Below are 27626 nucleotides of genomic sequence, written 5' to 3'. Positions count from 1 at the left end.
GGCTTCTGGGGATATAACTAGCCTAAATCTACCTATTTTTACCCTAAGTCCAGTGAGCTTGGAAGTTTATTAAGCCTCTTCCAGGATCTACAAACGAAGTCCTAGGCATGATGACTGTCTCGGGCTTCCTGTGACCACCATAAGGATGAGGGAGCTTGTGCAGGCTGCCTCCTTTTCTTTATCTTCTTCCTTGACCATTAAGGCACCAGGAAAGCTGGCCCAAGAAGTGGCTGTGTTGCACAGGACACTTGGAAAGGCATAGAAGGCCTCTGTTAATTAATTCTTCCCACTGCACTGAGTTTTGTCCAAAAAGACCGTCTAGTTATTTCTGAGGACCATTTGTCCTGGTCATTGCACAAGGAGACTATCTGCAGGGTCCATCGAGGAGACTCAACACAGCCATCCAGCTTTTCAACAGGGACACGGAACATGTGGTTAGGAACCCTCAGCGGGGCTTCAGGCTGCTTCTTCCTGACTCCCCTTTCTGAGGTAAATAAATATGTATTCAAGGAAAGCTGTGAGCACTCTTATCCAATCTGATCTACACATTGCAACAGGCAGAATTTACTGCCCCCCTCCCCTGCAAATCCAGCCACCACAGCCAACTAACAAAAAAGCATTATCTTTCTTCTAAAAGTATAGCTTATGTGTTTTAAATCACAGGAAATTCTTATCAGGAAATGAGAGCTCAAGTTGTGTTTCTCTTTTACTCCCTTTCTCTCCATGGGAGCAAAAGAAGAAAAGTAACCTCTCTTCACAATAGACGCTCTCCCTTCTGCTCACGTCCTGGGAGACCCAGCAGCATGCTCGTGGTAGACCTTCTGATGGAGGATCTTCGGTATTCCTGGTAGCTACACTATTCCTATCCCGCAGGGGGTGGGGAATCATGTAAAACCCCACAGTGAAGTAACCCAGGCTTTCTGATGTCTCTCTAGCAAATGACATTTTTATGACGTGAGGGTTGCCAAAAACAAAGGCTGTGTTTGATGCAAACAAATCATTGTTTATGGCATTGTAAGTCATGGAATCACAAAATACAAGTGATTAATAGGCATTCCACTGTCCAGCACCTTCATTTTTACTTGAAAAAAATAGTAGCAAGGGGTCATCTACTCACCTTCTCACAGGCTGAAGTGGGCAAGAACCCAGGTTCCTAGCTTAGATGTTTTGGTTTTTTCCCACCATATTCTCATCCCCTATCACTTATATTCTAGACATCTGAGAAAAATGTTAATGGGAAAATTATTTCAAGAAAGGAGTCATGAGGGATTACATATTTCCTCACTAGTTCATCAATTTTCAAACATTAATTGGAAAATGTTTATGCCAGAAACTTCAGTAAGCAATGAAGACAAATAAATGAAAATAACATGGACTCTTCTTTTAGTGTGTACATGCCTGTATGTTTATGTGCATATATGTATGTGTGTATGCATTTGTTTGTATGTATGAATCATTGTTCAACATTAAAAATATCATGGCAGCAAAACCCTAGTTAGACTCAGCCAAACAATGACTGGCCTAACTTGAGTCCTATGCCATGAGAGAAAGCCCACCCCTATTACTATTAACAATATTCTGGTATACTTGCAGACTGGTGACTACCATAACAATTGTCTGAGTGGCTTCACCCAGCAGTTGATGATGCAAAGACCCACAGCCAAACATTAGATGGAGCTTGGAGAAATCTATGGAAGAGAGGAGAAGAATTGAAAGAGCCAGAGAGGTCAAGGACACCACAAAAAAACCTACAAAATCAACTAACCTGGGCCCATATGGGCTCACAGAGACTGAACCACCAACCAGAATGCATACATGGGATGGAACTAGGATTCCTCCCACAGATATACAGCTTGATTGTCATGTGGGACCCCTAACAATAGGAGCAGGAGCTGTCCCTGACTCTTGCTTGACTTTGTACCTCTTTCCCCTAACTGGGCTGCCTTGTCTAGCCTCAATAGAAGAGGATGTGCTCAGTCCTACTTAATACATCAAGGTGGGTTGATATCCCTTCTCTGAGAAGAGAGGGAGTGGGCATAGGAGGAGAGGAAAGGAGGGGAGAGGAAGGGACTGGGAGGAGAGGAGGGAAGGGAAGCTCTGGGATGTAAAGTAAATAAATTTATTAATTAATGGAAAAACATCATGACAGAAGGAAGACTGTTGCAATTCAGTGTGCCAAGTCTTCCCCGTCCCTCAAATCTGTTAAATAAGCACACCCCAGAACCTTCTTTCATGGCTCTACAATGTCTTTTCCTCAGGGACGCCAAAACAATTACTGGAGAAACAGCAACCCCTTGCTTAAACTTGCTGTTAAGTGCCCTAGTTAGCTTTGGCTGTCAATGTGATGCAGCCTAGAATCACCTGAGGAGGGAGTCTCACTTGAGGGATTACCTGAATCAGATTGGCTCATGTACATTTCCATAGCAAGCCCAGTCCACTGTGGGCAGCACCACCACCTACGCAGGTGGTTCTAGGACATGTAAGAGAGCTGGCTAAGCGTGAACCAGACAGTGAGACAGCAAACAGCATTCTCACCATTTCTGCTTCAGGTTCTCGCTTGAGTTTCTGCCTTGAGTTCCCTCAGTGATGTACCATGACCTGGACGAGTCAGCTTAACAAACCATTGTCATTTCCTTTTCATCAGAGCATTTTATCACAGGGAAGAAAGAGAAGATAACTAGAACAATGTTTTCATTGTCTCTGGGACAAAGTGTGATGTTGTTTAGAAAGCTGGGAGACACCTACCACCCATGCCCTTCACACTTCCCACCGACCTCCTTTATGAGCCTAGCAGGCTGCCCTTTCCCCTTACTTGGTCCAGACATACTATGTTGGCAACGGTTAGTTTCCCAGAGCCCTAGACTTACTTTTGTATTGGGGTCACTGAAGCAAGCCATTCAATTTTTCCGCACCTTCCCCCGCCCACCCAGTCAGATTTCTTATCATACTCATCAAGCACTCACTGACCTGGTTCACTCTTCCTTCTTCAGCCCTCAGCATGGACACCACTTGTTTAAGGCAGCCTTCATTCTGGGGGAGACTCTCTTCTCCACGCTATCGTAGCACCCCTTCTTCTGCTCTACATTCAACAGCTTTGTGTGTGCCCTAATTAAGGCTGTTCTGTCTTCTGCAGACTGAAATCCACTGGGCTCAGCTCTTAACCTGTCTACAGAAAGCCTGGGGTCTACAGAAGTGCCCGACACAGCTAGCTTTCTACTGTAGTCATTGACGTGCTGGGTACACAAATGAATATGTGGTGTATATGCAGACAATGCAAATTAAAAATGCTATGAAACCGCAAGCAGGATGAAAAAGTTCTAGTGTGTACTTGATCAATCACTTCTGAAACTCAAGACACAAATGGACACGCCCTAAGGCAGGACAAAGTGGACACTTGGTAAAATTTTAAAATTTGTTTTGAAAGTTATAAAAGTCAGTTAAAGCCGTAGATACTCACGGGATGAAGGGAATATAGAGATGATGGTTCACGCATAAGAAATGTGTAGCTCATGAAGAAGGGGGTGGGGGAAGGGAATAGCCGATGATCTCTGGCGCCTTGAGAATGGAGCCCAGTCACCTCCTACAAGCGCTGACTTGAGAGAATTGGGAGAAAGAACAGGGCTAGCCAGACTCTTTGTTTCTGAATAATGAGGTGATTGTGCAGCTGGCCACTGGCTGTGAGGAAACAGACAATTCCTGAGCAAGGAGTAGCTAGCTCCCTTTTGTGGTTTCAAGTGGTTAGCAAGAAAGTGGAGAGGTGGGGGTGGGGGGGTGGGGAGGGAGAGGGGGGCCGGGGAGTAGGTGTGTGCATACTGCGCTTGTAATTGAAATCTTACTCTAGTCTAACATTTAAGATAGGGTGAAAGAAAACACAGTATCAGACAAACATAGACAGCAACAGCAGGCGGCCATGTGACCTGTGGGCTTGATGTGGAAAGACAGAGGGGGAAGCAGTGAAGTCAGCTGCCCTCACCGCAGGTCGGGTAAGTTCACATAGACTTCACGTGTGCTTTCCTTCACAGTCTTTGCACCGTCAGTAGTGGGCAGCGCTGGGGTCAGACGGGCCCCCATTTTCCTTTCCTCCTTCCTACTCTCTGATAAACATCCTCTGCTGCCAACTGTTTGCCCCCCAAAGTAACCATCAGTAGGCTACCATTGTCAAAGAAAAAGACATTGTCTAGCCAGCGGAGAAGCTGTGTGTGCTGAGGCACTTCATTTACATCTTAACATCTAAAGCATATGAGGTATGTTTCTTGCACTTCTGGACTTGCTGCTCCTTGTTTAGAAAGTGTATGATGCTATAAAAAGTGTATTTCCCACTAAACCACTGGTAGGCTTCATCACCCCAGTTTTTCAGTATTCTCCGTATATGCAAGGGTCTGATGAAAAGGACCCTGCGCCTACCACAGGGGAAGGGATGCATTGCATCCCTTGCCTTCCTTACAAGGCTATGATTTGTCTCTGGCTTGGAATGTGAAAAGCCAGCCTCCTCTAACCTGTCTAGTGACTCTCTGAAGTCACAAAAGCAACATTGTCCAGCCCCGTCTTAAGGAAGATTAAACTGCATTTAACAGCCCAGACAAGGCAATGATCTCACTACAAAAATCAACACGCGCTGGTGGCTGGGAGGCTGCTCCAGCCATCGCTCAGTGGGCACCCAACACCTCAGGCCTCAACCAGCCGTTCATCCTTCTCCTTCCACTCAGCTGCCCAGCTTAAAGGCATTGACCCAGTGACATCACCCCACACAGGACAGGATCAAATGCTCTGGAGCTAAGTAAACAGATCTCAGTGGGCAGCTCCAACAGGGCTCCGGTGGAGCAAGTCCAAGTCTGCTCCAAATTGGGGCCAGAACTAGAGACTCCCAATCTCACCCACCACAGAGTCCTCCCCAGGCTTACTGTGAGCTGGCCTCGCATGGCCATAGCCATGGGAAAAGGAAGGACTACAGAATAAAACAAAACTTTAGAGAGGACAGGGTGATGGACCATTCAGTGGAAGCGCATAGAATTTTACCACTGGGTTGGTCAGTGCAAGCAAACCAAACCTTGATCCCCGGAGTGGGGGTGGGGGGAGTAATAAAACAGGCTTTCTGTTTGCTTGTTTGTAGTCTCAGTGAAATTGAGAATGATATTATGAAAAACCAAACTGTAAAATTAAAGGCTACTTAGGATTCGGTGCCCACAATCTCCTCTATGTATATGTCGTGCACAAAATCAACATAGCTGAGCTCTTGATAAAGCTCTCAATAGGGAAGCCCAATTGCGCTTGGACCAAAGCTTGGGAAAATAGTGAATAATTAGATGCGATGACGAACAGGTGCCCAAGTCTGCGGGTGTCAACTCTCTGCAAGCTGAGAGCAGGAGAGGGGCAGAGGGCCCTTGTTTTGTGGGATTTTGTTTGTTTGGTCGGTTTTGTTTTGGTTTCTCTAGACAAGGTTTCTCTATTTTAGCTCTGGCTGTCCTGGAACTCACTCACTCTGTAGACCAGGCTGTCCTGGATTTGCCTGCCTCTGCCTTCTGAGTGCTGGGACCAAAGATGTGTGCCGCCGCTGCCAACACCAGCTTGCTTGCTGCCTGCTTTAGAACGTATTATCCTTATAACGATCAGACACAAGGAATCCATAAGTGGGACTCAGTCGAAGCAAACTCAGAATCCGTTCCTCCAAACTAGAGGCACGCAGAACAACTCAACTCCTGGCACTGTCTCTTCCAGAGGGGCACAAGGGAGGGAGCCCTGGCAGAGAACACCACCTTAGAAAAGGAGTCAGCCACCCCTTTAGCCCTTCACCACACAAAGGGAGCTTGATTTCCATGCCCCAGGCAATTTGTCAGTGAAATCCCAGAAATTTGCTTAGAGTTTGCAAATCTAACACTCAAGTTCAGAAATGAAATGAGAAGCTTGTTCTCCATCCACCGCTTTCGTACAGGAAGTGGTGCGGTCCAAACCAGCCAGGCAAAGTGTCAGAGACATCAGGCTTTCATGCCTGGACCAAAACAAACCAATTCCAACTTCTTACGAGCTGTGTGGCCGGATTTGGGATTTGGATGTCTTCTTCAGTCCGTTTTTCTCCGGCGATGGTGACAGTGCCAAGTGTAAACAATACATAGCGAAGTCTGATTTCTACCCCAACTTGTACTTTGACCAGTGACCAGGAGCTTCCCATTTCTAGGACTTGACTGCACAGGACTGGGCTGCAAGCCTACTCTGCTGGAGAGAACAAATTAGAAGTATTGGGGGCAGACCGGTGCAGCAAGGCCCAACTGAAGAAAAGATGCCCCTGCCAGAAGCAGCCCACACCTGTGATGTCAAGGACCGTAAGGACAACAGTTACCGTGATGGAAGACAGGTAAGGGCCAGACTGAGCTTCAGTTTCCAAAAGACAATGACACTGTCCTTTCACTTTTATGTGCCGAAATGTTTAGCAAATTTTGGCATTTCGACCCTTGTTTCTCTTCCTGCATTCAGGAAGGCAGAGGAAGAAAAGCTGAGCTTGGTACTGAAGGAGTGACACATCCTTTCTTATGACCATGTGGACACTGACATCACTGCTATTCTCAGTGTGACTGTTAAAGCATGCCTACTTCCTTCTGATGCCGTCACCTTGGTTTCCCGGGAAACAGCCCAGTGAAAACAATCTTTCTTCTCAGTGCAGAAACTGAGGCTCAAACAACACCAGACAGAATGCCCAGGACTGAAAGTCCAGTTCTCCTGACCTTACATCAAGTCGCCTCTTTTAACCATCAGGCTAGCATGAGATGCACTGCTTTGACACACCAGGCTAGAACACTGCAACCTTAAATTTCCCAGGCAATTATTTCCCCGTGGTATTATTTAGATGTTGACTATTTCTTTTCCTTTTTCCTTTCTTGGATCAAAGTGTAAAAGGCAAGGGTAGAGTCAGCCCAATTGGTTTATCTTGATGATAAGCATGGGAAATTCGAGGAAAGTGGAAAACCTCTTAGTGCACAGTTTGCAACTGCCCCGGAGTCCAGAAGCTGAAATATTTGCCATATTTCCCACCCGTTGGCTTTGGGGAGTTTCTAGCTTGCTAGATGGTGTTTATCCTGACAGTTCCACCTCACAGTACCACTAAACGAAACGAGAGTAGAATCTGTCTGGTTTTGAAATCGTATTTTTCAGCCTTTCAGGGAAAATCAATCTGGGCCTGGCTTGAATGGCCATCCACATGGAAAACATGGGCTATGTTGCAAAGAGAGGCAGCGTGAACCTGATGCCAATCAGCCGTGGTTCAATACAAGCCCTGGAGGTGGAGAGCCCAATGGAGCCTCAAAGGAGAGAAAGACGAAGAAAATACCAGCAGTGAAAAGTGCTGCAAAAGCTTCCTGCTTGCGTCCATCCAAACACCTTCAAGACTAAGTGTCCATCACCCAGTGCCCGCTACCTGACATCGAAGCTTCACACGGATAGCTATTCCTCCCAGCATCACAAGCGATAAGAGACCCAAGTCAATAGCAATTAAGTTAACACAGCTGGGTTCACTGCACGTCCGGGGGCAAGTCAGGGATAGCAGCCAGATAGGATCATTCCTGAGAGAAGCGCTGATCACAAATTGAACAGTGTAGATAGAGATCTGAGTGCAAAGCACAGCCTGTGTAGGAAGTTGCTCAAACTCAAGGCTGTGTGCCTAAGACAGGGCACAGCCTTCTCTGGGCACAGGTTCATCAGGGGGCAGGTGGCACATGGCAACGGGTGAGTGGGCCATCAGTAGGCCCTTCCTATTCTTTCAAGTCTTTGATGCAATTAATGAACCTAAATACAATCTGTGTGACTCCCTGTTTTCAGATTAAAACAAGGAAACAAATGCTGAAACCTGGTGCTTTTAAAACTTGATAATTCCTAAAGTCACCTGTGTTTGAAAGTCATCTTAATCATTTGGTTGAAATACCTAGGGGGTGAGATAGGAATGCTGCAGGCAGGCATGGCCAGGCAGTAAGACAGAGTACATTATGTTTATTCATCTGTTACAGCGAAGGCTGTGGAAGACGTGTTAGGATGAAAGCATGGCACTGAAACGCAAGTGTTGAGTCTGTACATGTATGTGCACAATTCAGAGACAGAAGGAGAGAGAGAGTGTGGGACAGGGGTTGGCGGGAGAGAGGGAGACAGGGACAGAGGCTGGGGGAGGGGGCTAGATTCCTCAGTCCTTATGTACCTACATGGAAAACATTTGGTTTCTCAGACTTGGCACTTGCTCTACCCACTGGCTGCGGCTACTACACAGAAATGTCCACATCACTCAGGCTGCCTTTCTCACCTAGAAGATGGTGAGCACTTGAGGGCTGAGGGCACCGTGTTCAACTGGTAGGTATAGGACTCTGCACTGAACGTTGTAGGAAAAAACTGGCAAGAAATATTTGGAATCAATATGCACTGAAATTACTTCTCCGGGGGATGTGTGAAGGAAAATAGATCCGGGCACAGGTTACAGGCATGACCCTGAGTAGTGAGAAAAGGAAGGTAAACCAGCTAGACAATAGCAGGGTCTAGGGATGCCATCATTCTCATGGCCAGTTCCAAGGAACTAGAAAGGAAAAAAAGTACTAACTTCGTCTTGCCTTTATATTCTTTATAAAGCATTATAGCAACTTTAAAGTGATTTGGCTTTGAGTGACACTCAGGTAAAAACGCAGACTGCTATAAATGTGTTACTAACTGTCTGTGTACATGTAACTCACTGAAGTGAGATATTGCGTCATTTGTTTGTATGCCAGAGTGTCAGAGTGAGCTCTGGAATCAGATGACCCTGGTTCAAATCTCAGCGCAGGCTCTTCCCTTCCAGGCTGTACGGCCATTTCCCGACTAAACATGAAGCTCATCTTCCAGTGTGTCTATAGAGGAACTAGAACAGATCTCTCCAATTCCAAGTTCCCAAAATCCTACACAGGTGCATACCCTGTCCACAAAAAAAAATCTACCGCCAAGTCACACTATTCACGGCAATCTTTGTCAATGTCTTCTATGTGCCCTGGTTGAAGCCACCATTTACAGTTCTCGAATGTTCAAATCAAAATCGGCCCTCAGAGATACAACAGCAACTTTCTTTGCAGATTCTTACTGGGATGCATAGCCCCCACCCCACACACACGCGTGCACACCCATGCTCACACACACTTGTATATCCATTAATGTACACACACACACACACACACACATACACACACACAAAGAGGGAGGGATGGCTGAGAAAAAAATATTAATACTCACTTGGAATCTAAACTATGAACAAAGTATGAACTTAGCTTAAGATCGCGTTCCCTTCACCTAAACTGGTACTCTCCAAGGCCCAAGCACTTGGACTGAGGTTTTGTTTACTCTTTTGTTTATTTGGGTTTGGGCTTTCCTCAACTAGAAGCAAGTACTTAGAAGGTGACACTTGAAATATCTTAGCTACCACTTCTCCACACTCTGGAGCAAGAAGAATTTTACTGTTGATATTGCAAAAAAAAAAATGGACTGAAAAAAAAACCTTTATGCTGCTTATTGTGAGGATGGGGCCAGCACCCAGCAGATTCCCAGTTCTTCAAGCCAGCAAAGCACATGGTAGGTTCTTTTTTACTCTCCTCTCTGAGTCTGCTTTGCCAAGTTGCATCTGGGGCATTTCTTCATTTAAGACCCTCTGTTTACGATGAGAACCACAGGACGCCCAATCTATGGAAACCAGCTGAAGGAACACTGCTCACAGCAAAGAAAACACTGATTGGACACCAGTCGCCAGTTCCGTAGGTAATGAGGAGATCTCAGGAAGCCTTAGTAAAAATGCTTTGCCTACAGATCCTTAAGATGTTTTTTGAAGTTACAATAGTTACTAGTTGATTCCAGGTTCGATAAGGTTTCAAAGAAGTAGATGCAACAGAGACATGAGTAAAGATCTGCCCATTCTGTGGATGGGTCTCAGTCAACACGGTGTCTCTCACCTCCCACAGACATTAACAAAACAAAAGGGATTTTTAAAAACACAAGACCTCTCCTAGCAAGACGTAAACCAAGCACTACATCTCATACTTTTGAAAGCCCAACAGACTTCTGAAAATACCAATATAACGCAAGATTCTTCCTGGCAAGAGTTTATTAGGGATCCGTTTTTCCATTCAGGTTGAGCATGTCCCGTGGCTTTTCTCTAGGCTAGGTATGATCCCAGGCATTTCTGGGCACAGCACCATATTTATTTACCAAAATACGAACACAAATCCCATGAAAGAGATGAGAAAACTGAGGTGGAGAATACATTCAGGAACATGCCTAGAGTCAGGCTACAGAAGTCAGTGAGGCTGAATCCACACAGCCCTGAAGCTCCAACCTAAAATCACATCTCAGGAGGATGGCCCAAGTAGAAATATCACACTGCCAAAGAGTGGAATTTTCCTTTCACCCCGGGGTTAAACGCTTGTGAAAATAACCCCAGGATCCAACGGCACTCAGAGCCAAGAATGCCCAGCTCCTTCATAAGCACCAACATTCCCAGGGATGCAGTCCCCAAGTCCCAACTGGGCTGGGGCAGGACTCCAACAAGGAAGGCTTGCTTCCACCCTGTGCAGGAGTCCCTCCCCTGTATCACCTGGCAGATGTGGGTCCTCAAGCTGTTTCCCTTTCCTTCTCTCATTTAAAGAGAAAACAAAACTCTCCCCTTTCCTCACATGTGAACTGCCACTTCGTCTGAAGACAAGAAGTTGACAGTCCCACAACGACCCTTGTGCAAAGAGAAAGAGGAACAGCTTGCACCAGCCTGTGGATAAGCCCAGGTCCTGCAAGATCAAACTCACATGCTGAGGAATGAGGGGAGGGGGAGGAGCCTGGGCCTGGGAGAGGACAAGGAAGGAGGAAGCATAAAGTTTAAAGGCCAAAAGAAATGTCAATCTAACACCAGTACTGTCTGAGCAGCACACAGCCTCACCACTAGACAAATAAATGCCTCCCGGGAGGCAAGTTATCAAGAGGTTTTATTAACTTTCTTCCTGGAATCATACACACAGGACGTCTGTCCCATCCTATCAGCTGCAAAGCACAATATTTACTCCTTGCTGGGGGCGGAGCGGGTTGTTGGGTGTAGCAATCAGAGACCTGACACTGACTCTCCAACAAAGGGTTTTTTCCCCCCTCTGGATCTTTGCAGGCCAGCTTCTGTTCTTGCTCCATCTCTAGGGCATGGAAGCAGAAAATATCCAGGTAGATTTTTACGAGAGTGCAAAGGGCCATCTGAGGACACAGGGCATAACACAGCCTCAACCTTCTACTGGCTCCTTTCCAGGCATGGCATAGTCCTCCTGAGCTTAGGGGAAATCTGAGATGAATTTTTAAAAATCCCTATATACCCCTTGGTGTAGAAATCTCTGTCTTTGTGGCCCTACCTCTAGGGGTCTTGTCTATGTTTATGGGGCCTCCATGGAATTCAAGGCGATATATAAAAAGACTTGCTAGATGACAGGTCTGTCATGGCCTACTCTCAGGGTCTCACCATTTTCCTCAGGTAAGCTATCATGGTTTGTATATGATTGGCGTGTGTCCCCTAAAACTTCCTGAACCAGGGGCTAAGTCACCCATGTAGGCCTGACAGTTAGGTCACTGAGGGCACTTATGTCAGGGCTGTAAAAGAGCAAGCCTGGGTTTTAAGTCCCTGGCATCTGGCCTCACCACATAATCTCCTCTGCTTATGCCGCCATTGCTGCATCCACCACCAAGACGTCACCAAACTCAGCATATAGAGCTCCCAAAGTCATGACATGAAAGGCCTCCATTTTAGCCTAGTTGGAGGAGTAAGCCTGTGATCCCAATAGTGAGGAGGCAGTAACAGGAGGCTCCACACAATTTCAAAGGCCTTCTGGTCCACTTAACACAGTAAAGCTACTGAGTTTCAATAAAGCCAGAGCTACTATACAGTAAGACAACATAAAAATATAATTAATAAAGATGAAATACCAAGTGAAAAAAATTATTTCATCATAAAGTACCTAGACTCAAGTATTTAGTTATGGGCATAAAACACAATCTGGGTCACTTAGGAAGTGTGTGTAAGTGTGTGTGTGTGTGTGTGTGTGTGTGTGTGTGTATGAGAGAGAGAGAGAGAGAGAGAGAGAGAGAGAGAGAGAGAGAGAGAGTGTGTGTGTGTGTTAGTTCAGCTGGCTTGTTTTTGCTTCTGATTTAGGAAAATAGATCTCTGTGATAGATACTAAGAATATACATTTTCCAAAAGTTCACAGCAATTACATTATAGACAATAATATCAACAAGGGTCGGCAAATGAGAGCATAGAAGATGACAACTAGTATTACTGAAACTCATGGACAGGACAGGCGACCCAGACTGTAGCAAACCATTGTGATGTCACCATGGACCACAACAGCCCTAGAACCCTCACTGTAAGCACCACCAGCTTCTTTACACTGTGTTCAAATGACAGTCCTGCTTGCGGACACATACTTTCATTGTAAGACTTTGCCGTACAGGTACAAGCTGTTCCTTAACCCACTCTCCCAGTCAACAGCTGCCGCTGCTAATGAGGGTTTCCGCCAAGCTTTGTCTGTCAGCCATCGAAGGACACAGGTGAAAAAAGTTTATAGTGAAGTGTAGCTCTCTCTATGTAGGAATCCAAGTCCTTGTAAGATCAGCTAGGCAAGGTTCCCTGTAAGCACACTTATGGGGAGCTCAAATATTCTTAGAAGCCAAAGAACAAAACACCTGGAAATCACCTCAAACCTTGGTGACTACTGACTAGATTCTTAGCTAGTCTTGACAGATCCCTAATGGCCAACTTTTGCGCTGTAGCTGTCCAATTCCTTCAAGTACAAAAGAAAATTAGGAACAGCTAAACTGAATAAGAAACCTGAAAACATTATACTCCAATTCAAACTCTGTAGCATAAACACACACACACACACACACACACACACACACACACACACACATTCACTCACACACATTTACTTGCACTGAAAGTATTTCCAAATATCAAACAATTTAGGTATTTCTGGATGTGTATTTTTCAAAACATATTTAGAGAAAACCTTGGGGAGCTATTATGTAAAACACATAACAGTCAGAATTTCTGGGTGTGGAGTATGAAGGATAGAGTCCTACCTTTCTGCCAGCTCTTGGAGAATACCAGCTATTCAGAGGCAAGGAAGGCACCAGGGCTCGTTGAGGCTGACCAGCCCAAAGTCTACGGGATGAGACACTAATTGGCAACATTTGCTCTTCTCTGTCCTGGATCTGACCTACAGACTCAGCCATTCTTGGGTGCAGTTTCTGAAACCATAGTATGCTTCCTAGACATTCCGAGGGGAAAGAAGGTTCTCGATCACAAGGGGCTAACACTCCACCACGGGACAGACAAGTCCTGAAAAATTCCAATCACTAGAGGAAGTAACACATGATGTAAGAACTTCTGGGATTCCAGCTTCCATTTGATCAAAAGGCCCCTGCGCCTGTTCCAGAAATCTCACTATCCTTCAAGTTAGCAAGTAGAGGGCTTAACTGAACAAATGGTTGCCTTAAAGACTTCTTAAAGATGAACTCTATAAGTTCCTATTGCTTCATTTTACCCTCACTCAATATCCTCCTTGTCAGTAAGTCATAATATTCACTTTTTAAGACCTAAGGATGAGCAGTCTGCATCCAGCCCAGAGTTCTGGTTCTGAGGATGTCGTGAAAGCCGATGGTCAGTGCATACAACAGATTTTATATAGATTTGTAACCCATTAAGGCTCCTTTCTACAAATGTATGCTCATTTTTAATGAAGGGAGGTAAGAATTGAAGCTGAATGCCAGTTTGGATTTGGCTGCATTTCTGTGGTAGGTGAGTGAACTAGAAACTGCCAGGCCCAAGTCCAGTTCTTTGCTCCTTTGAGAACGCACTAGCTCCCTCTTGATGCAGCAACTCTGCCTCCTGTCTTGTAACTTACATAGCCCTGAGTCACTCCAGTACCCGCCTTGCTTGTATTTTCTCATTTTCTTTTTGGTAAGGTGGATGCTACAGTTTTGAGAAAGAAGAAAATAGATATGCCATTGAAAGGAGAAACAAGAGTGGTTTACAGGATCCTGGAAAAGAAGTTGAAGGAGAGTTAGCCGGCACCCTGCCTGTCACCATGCATGCACAGCCCATGAGAGGGAGCTGGCCCTCTCTGGGAGAAGGCCACTCTGCATTTATAAGGTAGGAAATTTTTAAGTTGAGCCAGAGTTCCACCTATTGCTGGATCCATCTCTACCTCTGCAACTACATACAACAGAAATTCTCCACTTTGCAATGGGGAAGGAGCTCTTGATCTCATAGACTGAATCCGATGGTCCCTTCATTTCCAAGGATTACCTGTCACTTTGAGGGTAGAATAGGTAAAATACATAGATGCACAAAAATTTAGTGCTTAAGGATGATTATGATGGATAAAAAATACAGAACATGAAATTGACCATCGCAACCATTTTACATGAATAGTTTGGTATCATTATGTAAAATCACATTGCTGTGGAATTAACACCACTGTCTATTCATAGGACCCACTTCCTCTTGCAAAATGGAACTCTATACTTGTCATAAATTAATAGCCCACTTGCTCCATCTTTTAGCCTCTGGCAACCACCACTCTGATGCTGTATCTAGATCCTCCACATTTCTCACAGGAGCATGATCATTGCAGTGCATGTACTTTGTGACTGCCTCTCTTAAGGTAGTACAGAATTCCTCAGCACGGATTCCCTTTGTGACTTGCGTCAGAACTTACTTCCACCTTAGTACTAACCAGGACTCCACACTGTACTGCCATGGTTATAAAAATCAAGAGCTTCCTCAGCCTAAACAACTAAGGTGAGAGCCATGCTCTGGGGTTGCACTGCCTGGCTACCTCACTCCTTCTGCTTCAGATGCCCAATAGTTCCTGTTGGAATGACGTGGGTCGGGAGGTTCTCTTATGTGATCCATCCAGGCAAAGGGTCATTTTATTGTGGGAAAATGTTTCCCACACAGCCCAGCATGGGACATAGCTTTCAGATAGAAAAGAACTCAGTGATCTTAAGGCCACTGTCCTACAGATACGAGCCTGCCATGGGAACCAGGATGGAAAGACTAGAGATTTGACCCTGCTTCCTTCCAGCTAATAAACACCGTTTGCCACAGTATAATTCCCAATACCATTATTAATATTTATTTTGTTCCTTTGAGAGAAAAGAATATTTTCTTATCCTCCTGTCCCCCTCCCCAGCCCCGTTTCCCCCTTCCCTGCCTGCCTCTCTTCCTGAATACTAGAACTTGACTTCTTCTGGTTGGCAGTAGCAGTGAGAGAAGAGTGATGCCTCCTGGGTATTTGTTTGTTTTGTGCCTTTTAACTATCTGGCTAGGTGCCACTATCTGTCCTGCTGAGCACTGGGAAAGCCATAGTCCTGTGCAGTCAGCAGAGTGGGCCTCAAGTGTCCCTCACAGCTATTACTTCTTCATAAAGAGAGTCCTTTTGCAAGGGAAGGGTTCCTGTCAGAGCAAGCCCGATGAGGAGTGATTAATGTGATCCGCACCAATATAAGCCGGATCCACCACTCACTGAATAATGATTCTGTAGCAATTCTGTAGTCTGGATACCATTTCCTCAAGGCTCAGAGAAGTTGCTGGCCATTCATCACAAGACAGCAAAACAAACAAACAACAACAACAACAAAAACAAAAACCTTACCAAAACAAGAGTGTATAAAATTGAATCCATCGTGCGAATAAAGCCAAGTGGTTTTACCACTTCTTCCAAAATGCCTCCATCTTGCGTGAAAGGGCACTCAAAGCATAAGCCCTATGTTACTGTTATGCTAAAAGGGAGAAAGAAAACTGACCAGGCAAATTAACCTTCTTGGAAGAAAGCTGCCAAATGGAGTTTTCTTTTCCAGGGAGGGAAATGTACATCTACTTCCTCAAAAGATCATTCCTCTTGTCATTCAGATAGCTATGGGCACCCTTTCAACAAATCCAGGGACCTCAGTCTCTGATATTTCAATGACTTCCTTAAAACCACATGTTTGTGGCCAAATCTGGTGTCAGCCCAATCTTTTTGAAACCCTAAAGCCTTTCCTCTCCCATAACCTTTTAACAAGGTTCACCGAGGTCACATCCTACCAGACTGCCTCCTCTGAGTCTATTTTCAGAGGGTATCATGGCATGAGTCGTCTTACAAATATTTATTGAGCAGACACTACATGCCAGGTACTATGTTCATGGTAACATCGTGAGCAAAACAAAGCTCCTGGCTTCTAAGTGAATTCTCTCTGGTACAGAAACACAGGCTGGATCAAAGGCCAAGTCAAATGCATAGGTTTGGAGCCAAGTGCTAGCTATGGAAGTAAATCAGGTAGCCAGAACAGGGACACCAACGCGAGCTGTTGGTAGAGGGTGTGGAAAACCTTGACTGACATTTCAGATGATGATTCTGGCCTATCTGAGTTTGGAGAGTCCAGTAGGCAGGCCTAAGTGGGGATCACCTTAACAGGTGTGTGTGTGCAGAAGGGTAACTCATGGTGTGAGAGGGCAGACAGGTGAACCAGGTCAGGGAGATGAGGAAAGGCAGCAAGGGATGTCCAAAAAAAAAAAAAAAAAAAGAACAGCAGTGAAGTTGGAAGAGACCAGAGTGGGTGAGGCAACTCAAAAAGACAGTTCACGTGCCAGAAGCAGCTGGGGAGGCTGCTGGTATTTAACACATGGCGGAAGCTTGAGACAGCCTTCCTAAAAATGAGTGAAATCTGGCTGCCAGTAAACATCAGAAAGGACTTAAGAGGACTGAAGGAATTCCAGCTTTGAATAACCTTCCCTGTCCTATCCTTCTGGAAATACCCAAATATATACGTGTGTGTGTGTGTGTGTGTGTGTGTGATCACATTCTTCTAAGTGGATATCTTCAGTAGTGAGCAACATGGCTTCACTGTTCCTATCCAATGTATTACTTGACATTCTGACTTGCCCCAAATAAGTACACAGTCTCATCAGAAGATGAGTGAGCGAACAGCTCTTAACAAGGAATAATAGGGCTTAAGAGCTAAAAGAAAGTCAATATTTAAGTTCAGTTCAGTGTCTTTAAATTCTGACACCCAGATCCACTCTAGAAATGGCTGTTCCTTTTTTGCCAGTGCTAATCATTGATGGTGACAGAGCTGTTAAATATGCTTTGAAGGATTTGGCCTGGTCACTCCAGAAATAGGCTCGCATTGCCTTTCTTTCTCTGGGCACCACTCCTACATTCCTTGGCTCAGTGAGAAACTCTTGACCCATCCTGTACTTCTTTCCTTCCTACTTCACAGCTTATCTGATGATCTTTGAGATAATGATGCTATGTAGGTAAGCCAGAGAAAAGAGGACAGTACATTTGCATCATACTAAACTTCCCACATGCAGCTGCATCTCCACTCTTGGCCACAGAAAAGAACTAGCATCTCTATGTTTATGTACATGTTAAAATAGGAATAAAATGCAAACCTTATGTGCTAAGTGATGTGCTGTCCAGATAGCAAAGTGGTTAGGAGTGGTGGCCAAGTGGTAAACTTCTCATTTCAGAAAACCAAGCTCACAGATTTGAACACTATCCATGCCTGCCGCTGAAGGTGCAGCTTTGTTTAGGATGCTACTAAAACCTGGCTGCTGTTAAGAAACGTTCTCTGAGGAGGTGAGTTCTAGTCTGGCCATGAAGACTTGGTAAAATCATATAACAAGAGAGGGCAGTGACCCAAAGTGGGAAGAGAAGTAAGGCTAACATGAGGCAAACAGCATTTCCCTGCCACAACCCTCCAAAAACAGAAAAAAAAGTAAAGGAATCTCTTCAGAAACATCTTACAATTGTGAATTCGCCAAAGAAAGAGGCAGAAGTAGAAAAACTAGTCTGGCCAGCTGGTCTACTTCATTACCCAACAATTCTAATTTAGCCATATCCATGTCACACTTGGCCTAGGTCAGTCAGTGTACAATGATGCCCAAGTGCACACAAGCCTGTCTCTTAGTCACAAAGAGAAGGGATCTAAGCTAGGAGCCAAAGGCTTGCGTCTAAACCCCGGCTCTGTCCCTCACAAAATATAAACAATGTGATACGCTTCTCTTTGTTTCCATTTTCAACCTACCAGGATAGAAAAGGAAGAACATAACAATGTTCTGTCCACCTCATATGGTTATCACAAGACTCATATGCAATAGTGATTATCACAGTTCCATTCAAAAGCAAAAGGTACGCCACATAGAAGATACATTGTTGCAAGGTAATATTTAATTCTTGGAGCCAGTGGAACACTGTAACCTACAGCCACCCTTTTTTCCAAAAGGTGATCCCTTGATGAAGGACTGTGACAAATCTTTCAGAATTAATAAGATGGTAGAAAGAACACTCTCATCAGACTGACATTGTGTTCCCTATCTGTCTAACCTTAGACAAGGTTTAGAATCTTGCCAAATCTCAGTGTTTATTTGGTTTTATTTATTTGTCAGTACAATTTAAAAAGCTGATACTTTGTGGTCAAGATCAAAGATGACTACATGAAAAGTGTGATTATTGGTCACTGGCACTTACAGACTACTCACAAATATGACCATTTGTATAATTAACTTCAATATGAAAGACTTTATCAGCCATTTGTGAAAGGTAGAAATATTTTTGACAGGAGAAACCCAATTTAAATTTTATTTGAAGATCCTTAATTCATATGTGTGTGTTTGTGTGTGTGTGTGTGTGTGTGTGTGTGTGTGTGTGTGTGTGTGTACATACAAATTTCAGATGACATTGTGGAAATCAATATATAGTTTTACTTAAATACATCATGTTATAGAAAACTATTTTTTAATTATTTTTACTTTATGTGAACAGATGTTTTGCCTTCATGTGTGTCTGCCTGTGTGAGGGTGTCAGATCTTGGAGTTACAGACAGTTGTAAGCTACCATGTAGGTGCTGGGAGTTGAACCCAAGTCTTCTAGAAGAGAGGTCAGTGTTCTTAAACACTGAACCATCTCTCCAGCTCAGAAAAACACCTTTTAAGAAAGAATCCAGATCTTCTAATTGTAGAATAACTGGAAAAATATCCTGCTATTCCATTGACACTAAGTCAGGTTTTAATGGAGAAGACAGAAAAGAAAACGGGTAGGGGAAAATTTATAAAGTCAGGATGTCTCTGAATAACCATTAACATTTAAAATCAGTGCTTCAGCAAAACCTCTCCTTCTTTGTTAGATATTGAACTTATATTATTTACTAAAATTTTGACTTGAGCTTTTGTTGGCCATGGCTACGTTAAGAGCAGAGTCCTGGTTGGCACTTTACACTCTTGACCAAGCATCCAGGAGGCCTTTCAGGCCTCTCCTGAGCAGTCACACAGATGCACCTCCTCTGCTCTCCACTCAGGAAGCTTCGTCTGTGGCCTGACAAGCCAGTCACCTTCCTCTGTGTCAACAAGGAAGTACAGCGAAGTTCAAGGTAAGGCCTTTAAAATAAGAAGCACCAGATGTTTACCAAGCAAGGAAAGGTGGTTTGTCAGGAACTGGAACCACTGACCAAAACTCCTTATGTTGTCAGGAGTAACAAGGGCCACCAGCAAATCAACTCCTGACCGTGCTTGGCTTCAAAGGAGACCAGGTTCTGAGCAAGAACTGAGACCAGGATTTCTAGCCCTGGCTTCGCATACACGACACTGGGGGATGGGACAAAACCCCGATGTTTGAGGCCTACCTTCGCCTCCCAATTTTCTAGTATAGTTGGCCTGAGATCATAATTCTAATGGCCTAAATATAATTCTGGAGGGTTTGTTTGGGTTTTCATTTGTGTTGTTTAAAATTTTTCCCCTAACATACTAACTTGTGGTCAGATGGATAACTGGATCTGCTTTGTTCAATATGTTGGAGAGGCACACGGAGGCCTCACAGCTTCCAGAGGGTAACTGCCCAATGCCATTCAGGAGGACAGATCCCTCCTCCAACGAGCTGCCCTTCTGCTCTGTGTGGTCCACTGTCCCTGTGATGCTTCTTACTGTAGACGTATTACCAGGCCCATTGGGTAACTCACCCCACACAGTACAGGAACTGAAACCCTCTCAGGCGAAGGCGGGTGAGGGAACTGAAAGGTGAAACTAACTTTAAATAGGAGTGAAACCGACAAGAGGCTCAAAGGCCAAAAGCGGAAAACACGAGGCAAATGAAAACAAAGCACCTCGCCGAGAAAAGGCAGTAGGACCCTGTAAGTTCTCTCATTTTGGATAATTTACGATTTCAGTAAGAGATTACGTTTTACCCATTACTGTGTCCCTGTGCACTGAGGCTTAGCAGATGACACCCACCAAGCCTTTAGAGAACGTTCATTCAAAACACACCTCCTGAAGTAAGATTCCCACAGCACGCACTGCTCCTGGAGACCAATAGCCACACCCCATGTCCTTTGAATAAATATTATTATTGTGCCTAGACCCAAGGTGGACTCATTTTAACAACTGAAATAAAATTGGTCCCTTTGTCCATCACAGAAGGTTATGAACTATAAAAAAAAAAGTGATGTATCTGGGCATGGTGGCGAACACCTTTAATCCAAGGATTCACGGAGGCAGAGGCAGGCGAATCACTGTGAGTTCAAGGCCAGCCTAGTGTACAAAGCAAGTTCAGGACAGCCAGTGCTACACAGAGAAACCCTGTCTTGAAAACCTAGAAAAAATAAAGATTATGTTCAATTTGGAAATAGCTATGTTCAGGTTTCTTGATAGATAAAGAAAAGAACCCAAGGCAGAGCTACCTAAGCCATAAGCATGGCAACTGAAGTGGTCTCTGTAAGCCTCAAGGGAACCAGGGTGCCTGGTGACTGTCGGATGATAGAAGAAATGCAAGTTAACTTAAATCTGTGTTTTATTTTATGGCAAATATAGGAGGAAGTCTAGGTCTACAATATTCTACTATCATGGTCGTCATCAAATGAGAGAGAATTTGGAGACATTCAGATGGGCCACAGCATCAAGTAGTAACAAGTTCTTTTAAAGAATGTCTGAGTAGCCTTTGGAGTGGTCACAGCTTAGGTTCTGAGATCTGTTCCCAGCTACTGTTGTTTTTTGTTGTTGTTGGGTTTTTGTTTGTTTGTTTTGTTTTGTTTTTTATTACACGAAAAGTACATCTAAAGGAAGGACTGATCAGAGAACTGGTTCATTTGGCCTTGAAGACTGTGAGCTTTGGGCATGCAATGCGTCCTCTCAGGATCTGAGTTTTGTGGTTCCCCCAACACCATTCCCTGCTCCCGGAATCTTTGCACGCATTTCCCTGGCTCAGAGGTGAAGTGAAATTGGAATCTAATTTTTCTGGGCATAGAGATCACAGGAAGGGGACAGACCTTTCTCCTAAAAGTCCTTTTTCCCCTTCAGTCTCTTCAGCAAGCACTTAGACACGAAGCAGGCATGTCTTCAGTCAGAAATGGCATCCTCAGAAGTCCACGCCCACAATGAACAACTGTGCTTCCTGTGGCATCTCAGCACCTAGAGTATCATCACTCTCCATTATGTTTTGAACTATGAAAGTCTCAGTGACAATGGTGGCGAAACATGATCCACAGACCACTGTGTAGCTTACAGATTTCTTTAATTTCTAACAGAATGGGTAAGAGCCTGGGAACCTGGGGTCAGGGCTTAAATGCCAGCAATATGACTTCCGACAAGCTATTTAATCTCTCTGTGAATCTTCATTTCATTACCTGGAAAACAGCTCCTTTTGATTTGCTGGGAAGGCAGTGTAGATGAGACACAGAGTAAATAGATATCAGTCAATATTCTTGATGCAATGTTATTTAAGCTTCAAATAGCTCAACCCAGTTAGCCATAGTGGCTATGGACCATACAAGTGCACACATATCTGCTCACACATGAACGTGGTTAATTGATAGGCAGTGTAGATGGGTCCTGTCTGGGGAACCAGCATCAAGAATAAGACAGGCTTTATGTAATACCACGTGTCATGTGTCCCAGCAGAGAAAGACAGGAACCCCTGATGTCACCGAAGAGCCCTTCATTCAAAATATATGCCATTGATAGACATACCTAAAGGCCATGTGACATGCAAGATAACCTACCTTGTTAACAGGTGGCAGAACCGAGATGCCAACCAACCCTGGCTCTAAAGCCAAACTCACAACAAAGGGTATAAGTGGGTTCACCAAGCTTTCATGGTACTGGTGCCACTGAACAATAGCAATGTGTCTCCAACCTCAGAAGTTTGGACTATAATGTACCCTGTATTGACCCACAAAGAAAATAACTTCAAATACCAAATGTGCCTCTTGACAAATGAATTTGGATCACACAGAAGTCTGCATGAATCAAAATGCTACAGTTGTGATAGAGTGGAGTCATTCTGAGAATTTAATAAACACATGAGAAGTGTCACGTGGTGTCTACCTCAGCACACCTCCTCCCCAGAGAGGAAACATTTCCTCCGTGTGGTCTCAGTTCACAGAGGAGCCCTGTGAGGAAAAGCCCTTCCTATAGGAAATGACCGGAATGACACATTTGCAGGACTCAGATTTATAAGAAATGATTGTATCACCTCCTTTAAGAACTTAATGAGCTTTCTTAGGCAGAGGCACTGGGGATTGCCAGGGAAGGGAGAACAGAGGACGAGAAAAGGGTAAAAAGAGAAACACTTCCAAGAAAATGCTGTCATTCTTCTATATCAGCTGTGACCAGAAGGTGCAGTCTACCTGGTGGTAACTGCAGCAGAAGAGCAAGCACGCACACAGGCCCCGGGAAGCAGCTGGAGGCTGGACACACCTGTCCCTGACATCCAGCTTTCTGGGTGAAAAATGCACTTGTCAGCGTGGAGATCCTCAGGAGTTTTTCCAAAAATTATCTGTGAGCATCTCTCGAAGGGGTATGCTATAGATTGAATAGGTAAGATCGCTGCAAAGGCTCACATGTTTGAGGACCATGTCTCTGGAGGTGGGACTTTTGGGAGAGTCACAGGCTCATGAGAGTTCTAGTTACGTGAATAGACTTCCCACTGGTGAGTCCATAGCCAAATAGGCTATTGGAAAGTGATAGACTCCTAGGAGGTAAATAATTCTCTCTCTCTCTCTCTCTCTCTCTCTCTCTCTCTCTCTCTCTCTCTCTCTCTCTCTCTCTCTCTCTCTCTCTCTCTCTCTCTCTCTCCCCCACCCCACCTACATATATTCTGATCTGTTTGGTAAGTAAAGTGATCAGAGTAAATTCCAGAATCATACCCAAGGATGAATTTAAGTTGAAACAGGAATTTACTAACAAAGTCAGAGCAGCCACCTCTGGTCTAGAAAGCTTGGTCTGGGTTAATTCCTAGTAGTCCAACTAAGGCTTTGCCCAGGGGCCTTGCCTGGGTGGAGAGTGTACATGTTCTTTCATGGCTTCCTCTAAGTGGATGGAGCTAAGGCACCAAGACCGTAGACAGGAAGAGACTTCCCTATCAGAATGCCTCAGAATCCTTGACACAGGCCCATACACCATCCCCAACAACTGACTCAGTGACTCCATAAACTGCTGTTTTGTTCTGTTTTGTTTGTTTTTATAAACTCTCCTGATGACACAGCTACAGATAAATAACCAGAATCACCACAAGTGTAAGACCCTAGATGGTATCCACAGACTTGACTTCATGCGAACAGAGTCAGCTGGGTCCAATCCCTTATGGAAAGCATACATACTATGAGCTCCATTGTCTCCTGTGCTAGTCAGACCACATCTGGAAGAACGGAGCCTATCCCAGTTTCATGGGAGATATAGTTCAGCAAGAATATTCCCACGCAAGAAATGTCCTCCCAGACATTTTGCTTTCTTCTCATTCATGACTATGAGTTGGCTCTTTTCCTACCCACCCTGCTCCTCTGTACCTGCTTCAACAATAGAGCAAATTCAGGGTCTGTTCTTCTTTTCTACAGTTAACCTTGATGCCGTCTGAGGGTAACACACTTCCCCATCAGCACAAACTTAATGAAATGCTCACCTAAAACATGTCCATGTGACCCAAGCAAATTCATAGACATAAGTCACAAGGTAGAGGCAATGCCTAACACTCAAGAGTTGGGCAAATTCCTCAGGTGTGGGAAAGTGAATGGCCTAAGAGAGCTCAGTGATGAAATGTTGCTGTTGTTTTGGGGGGGAAAAAACCACAAAACTTTATTTACAATTCCCAGTTCTCTCACAGGCTAGGCAAGAGAATAAGTAAGAAAAACCATGGTCTTATTCCCCATACTTGGGTCCTTCCCTGAGGTGAGGCACCACATAAAGACGTTAACTGAGGGCAGGCACTCTCCTAACCGCCTTTTAACAGCTAGCCCATTGCACAAAATCCTTGCTCTTGCACAGTGAGTCTTCACGAGGTTTGTTTCAGTCCCAACACAAAGGCCACCTCGGTGAATTAGAGGCCTTGGCAGGAAATCAATTGCCAATCTCCTTTTAGTGGATCATCCCTCTTAGTGGGATTTTGGAAATAATCTGCAAGCAAAGGCAGCTTCTTGTTCTGTCAGAAAACAATGGTGGAAAGAATGGTGCTATCAGATTTGACACCTGCAGAGTGGTCCCAGCTTCTGGAGGTCTTAGGAAAGCCATGAACACTCCCTAAGCCTTGGTATATTCATCCACAATTTTGAGGGGCTGAAATCGGTAGTTTTCCTAACTGTCCTATTCCAAGAGCATCTGGACAATCTGACAAAAGCTATATACTATTCCAAAAACAGTTGAGTGGAGAGTGAGGTCTGACTTTCACACGTTCTATGGTGCCTCATATTTGACCACGTCCCCTGGATGGGGAGACCTGGTGGCACTCAGAGGAAGGATAGCAGGCTACTAAGAAGAGACTTGATACCCTATGAGCATATACAGGGGGAAGAATTCCCCCTCAGTCACAGTCATAGCAGAGGGGAGTAAGGGGAAAATTGGAGGGAGGGAGGAATGGGAGGATACAAGGGAGGGTATAACCATTGAGATGTAATATGAATAAATTAATAAAATAAAATTTAAAAAAATTATCTAACCAGTTCCGAAAGACGATGAAAGAATCTGAAGTCCGCTGATGGGTGTGTATCATGAGCTTGGCCCCACAGTGAAATACCACGTGCACAGTCAATTATAGCCCCTTACAATGCCTCCTTCTCTTTGTTACTAAGCTTTCTTTGTAAATGTAGAATTTTTGTTCAGCATTTTTAGCTCACTAATGGTAATACCTGGAGTGTTCATGACAGCCATACAGCCCTTAAGCAATATATAAAATATGCACAATGTGTCAGGCTCACTTGTGTTTCCACATGACACAGAGACAGCGACTGATACTTGGTCAGGTCCACAGTTGCCACTATTTGAATACAGAAACATGCTGTATTCTCCGCCACTTAGGGGACTCAAGCCTCGCTCACATGGGATATGCCCCTTCTTGGAAGTGTTCCTGCTGCTGGCCTGTTCTGCTGACATCCACTGGTGCATTTGCATCCCACGTTCTATGACAGACACTCTGGTTCTCTCAGCATAAAGAATGCATTCCTCTCCCTACCCAAGTCAGTGTTGCAAGGATCAAACGCTCAAGATCCAGTTGAGTTCTGTAGTAGTCTTCAAGCCTCTCTCTCTCTCTCTCTCTCTCTCTCTCTCTCTCTCTCTCTCTCTCTCTCTCTCTCTCTCCCCCCTCTCCCCTCTCTCTCTCTCATTAAAAGTTGAACAAGACTGCTGTAGCCCAAATTGTATTCTGCCTGTGTTCATCCCCTGTGTACTTGGAGTTGGGGCATTTGACGGATACATAGAATCGAATGAGATAGCGCCGGTGGAACTCTCGAATGAAGTTGGTGGCTTTCTGAGAAGAGGGAAGAGATAGATGCTGCCCCCAGCATGTGGCGACACAGTGGAAGGGAGCTGCTGCCTGTCAAGTAAGGAAAAGCCCGATATTTAGCTAACTCAGCCAGACAAAAAGAAACTACTAGCATCTTGGTCTTGGGCTTCCTAGTGTCAGAGATGTGGGAAATGCTCGACTGATTGCTTAGGCCATCCACTTCACAGCACCCCACTCTTCCTGCCCAAGCAGGCTAGTGCAGGCGCCCACTTCCACATGCACCTAAGTCGGTGTTGTTAAGCATCTCCTAAGAAAAAATCATCACCACAACACTCTCAGATACAAAGAAACAGACTCTGCTCTCATATGTGTGGCATTAGAACTGCGGAGGGAAGAAATGAATCAAATGGGAGCCCATAAAACAGCAAAGGATAAAGCAAGCAACAACATCTGAATAGTCGTAAAAACCAGAAACTACAAATGTAGAAAAGGAGGAGTGGTGCCTGGAAACTACCACTGAACCCTGAGCCCAATATGAGTCCCTTCCCCTTGGCTTGTCATACACTCCCTTGCTTACGTCCTCTTCCCTTCCAGGCTCCACCTTACTGCCCTCAAACTCTCGCACACTCCCACCCCCAGGAAAGCAACAGCATTTTGCAACTTCACTTTGTGACCTGTCGTCTATGCGTTCACAACGGTCCTTGGTGCGATACCCATGGAGAAGCCACACCGAACTCTCCCTCGCCCTCCAGTTCCCTCCTGTCTCACGTCTACACTTTGTGACGACTACGCTATAAAGGAACTATCCAGCAAAGAAATATAAAGTGAAAAGCTCTGACTTGCTGTGACCTGCATTAGGTAGATAAATGCCAGCAATAATCCTCAGCCTGCCATCCTTCTCACCAACCCCCGCCCCCACCCCCCGCGCTCCCCCTCCTGTACCAGTCACCCATGCGCGCATGTGTACTCATGCCTATCCACAGCCCATCAGCCCCAAACAACCATGATGCCTCCCATCTTCGAGGTCCAGCACACACACACATACACACACAGACACACACACAAACACACACACACGAATAAACTCAGAAGGCCATGTCCAGTTTGACCAGCCTAAATGGATATATTGCCTTTAACATTTCTAAAACTGTATGTTAGTCTTGCCATTTTTACTTTTCAAATATATCACAAATATATATACTTAATGACCTAGCTAAATCCCTTGAGAACAGGGATTGGGTCTTCTTTTTCTTTCTGTTGTTCACAGAGGGAAGCTCTATAAAAGTGATGTGTGCCTGGGATGTGAATCCCAAAAGAATATCATCAGTGTCTGGCATGATGAAGAGCCAGCTCAGACACATCAATTCACACCTCCTCTTTAATGACTCTGGAATATCCCCAAAGACTGTCTACTGATCCAAGTTTAAGGATACAAATTAAACTTAGATTGGTTCCCAATTGTTATGTTATCCCCAAATTCATGCCAAAGTCCAGAGCCCCTAACTTGATGGTTTGAGGAGGTGACACTGTTAAGGTTTATATGGGGTCATAAAAGCAGGGTGTAGGATAAAATTAGTGTCTTCATAAGAAGAGATGTGAGACCTTCCTCCTCCTACTATGTAAGGATGCAACCAGAAGACATCCATTCACAAACCAGAAGGGAGAACACACATTAGAAGCTCAATCTGCTGGCACCAAGCTAAGGCTTTAAACAGGCCAGTGGTTTATACAACCTGTATTTCTTACTCTTCTCCCTGCTATGACAAAACAACTCACCAGAAGAGCCTTGGCCAAGGAAATGTTTATCCTGGCTTATGGAATAAGCGGTACAGTCCACCATGTAGGCAAGTGCATGTCAGCAGTAGA

The 27626-nt window shown here is 44.7% G+C and overlaps 1 protein-coding gene and 1 long non-coding RNA gene across 4 annotated transcripts in view; one reads left to right on the top strand and one right to left on the bottom strand.

The window, feature by feature from the left end:
• SETBP1 (SET binding protein 1) overlaps positions 1-27626 on the bottom strand; it is a 363443-nt gene that overhangs the window by 269179 nt on the left and 66638 nt on the right. The gene's annotated exons all lie outside the window — the stretch shown is intronic.
• Positions 10750-26651, top strand: LOC311595833. 3 transcript variants are annotated; one of them, XR_014778589.1, is made up of 3 exons: positions 10750-12561; positions 13981-17642; positions 19360-26651. It is a non-coding gene; the product is annotated as an uncharacterized lncRNA (long non-coding RNA). The 3 variants fall into 3 exon arrangements; XR_014778590.1 differs by having other exon boundaries at positions 10750-14167; positions 17534-17642; XR_014778591.1 differs by having other exon boundaries at positions 10750-17642; positions 19360-19431; positions 19531-26651.

Source organism: Acomys minous (genome assembly GCF_964271855.1).
Source record: "Acomys minous genome assembly, chromosome: 4".
Lineage (NCBI taxonomy): Eukaryota > Metazoa > Chordata > Mammalia > Rodentia > Muridae > Acomys > Acomys minous.
Note: the sequence above shows the minus strand (reverse complement) of the source record. Positions and strands in the feature narration are given on the sequence as shown.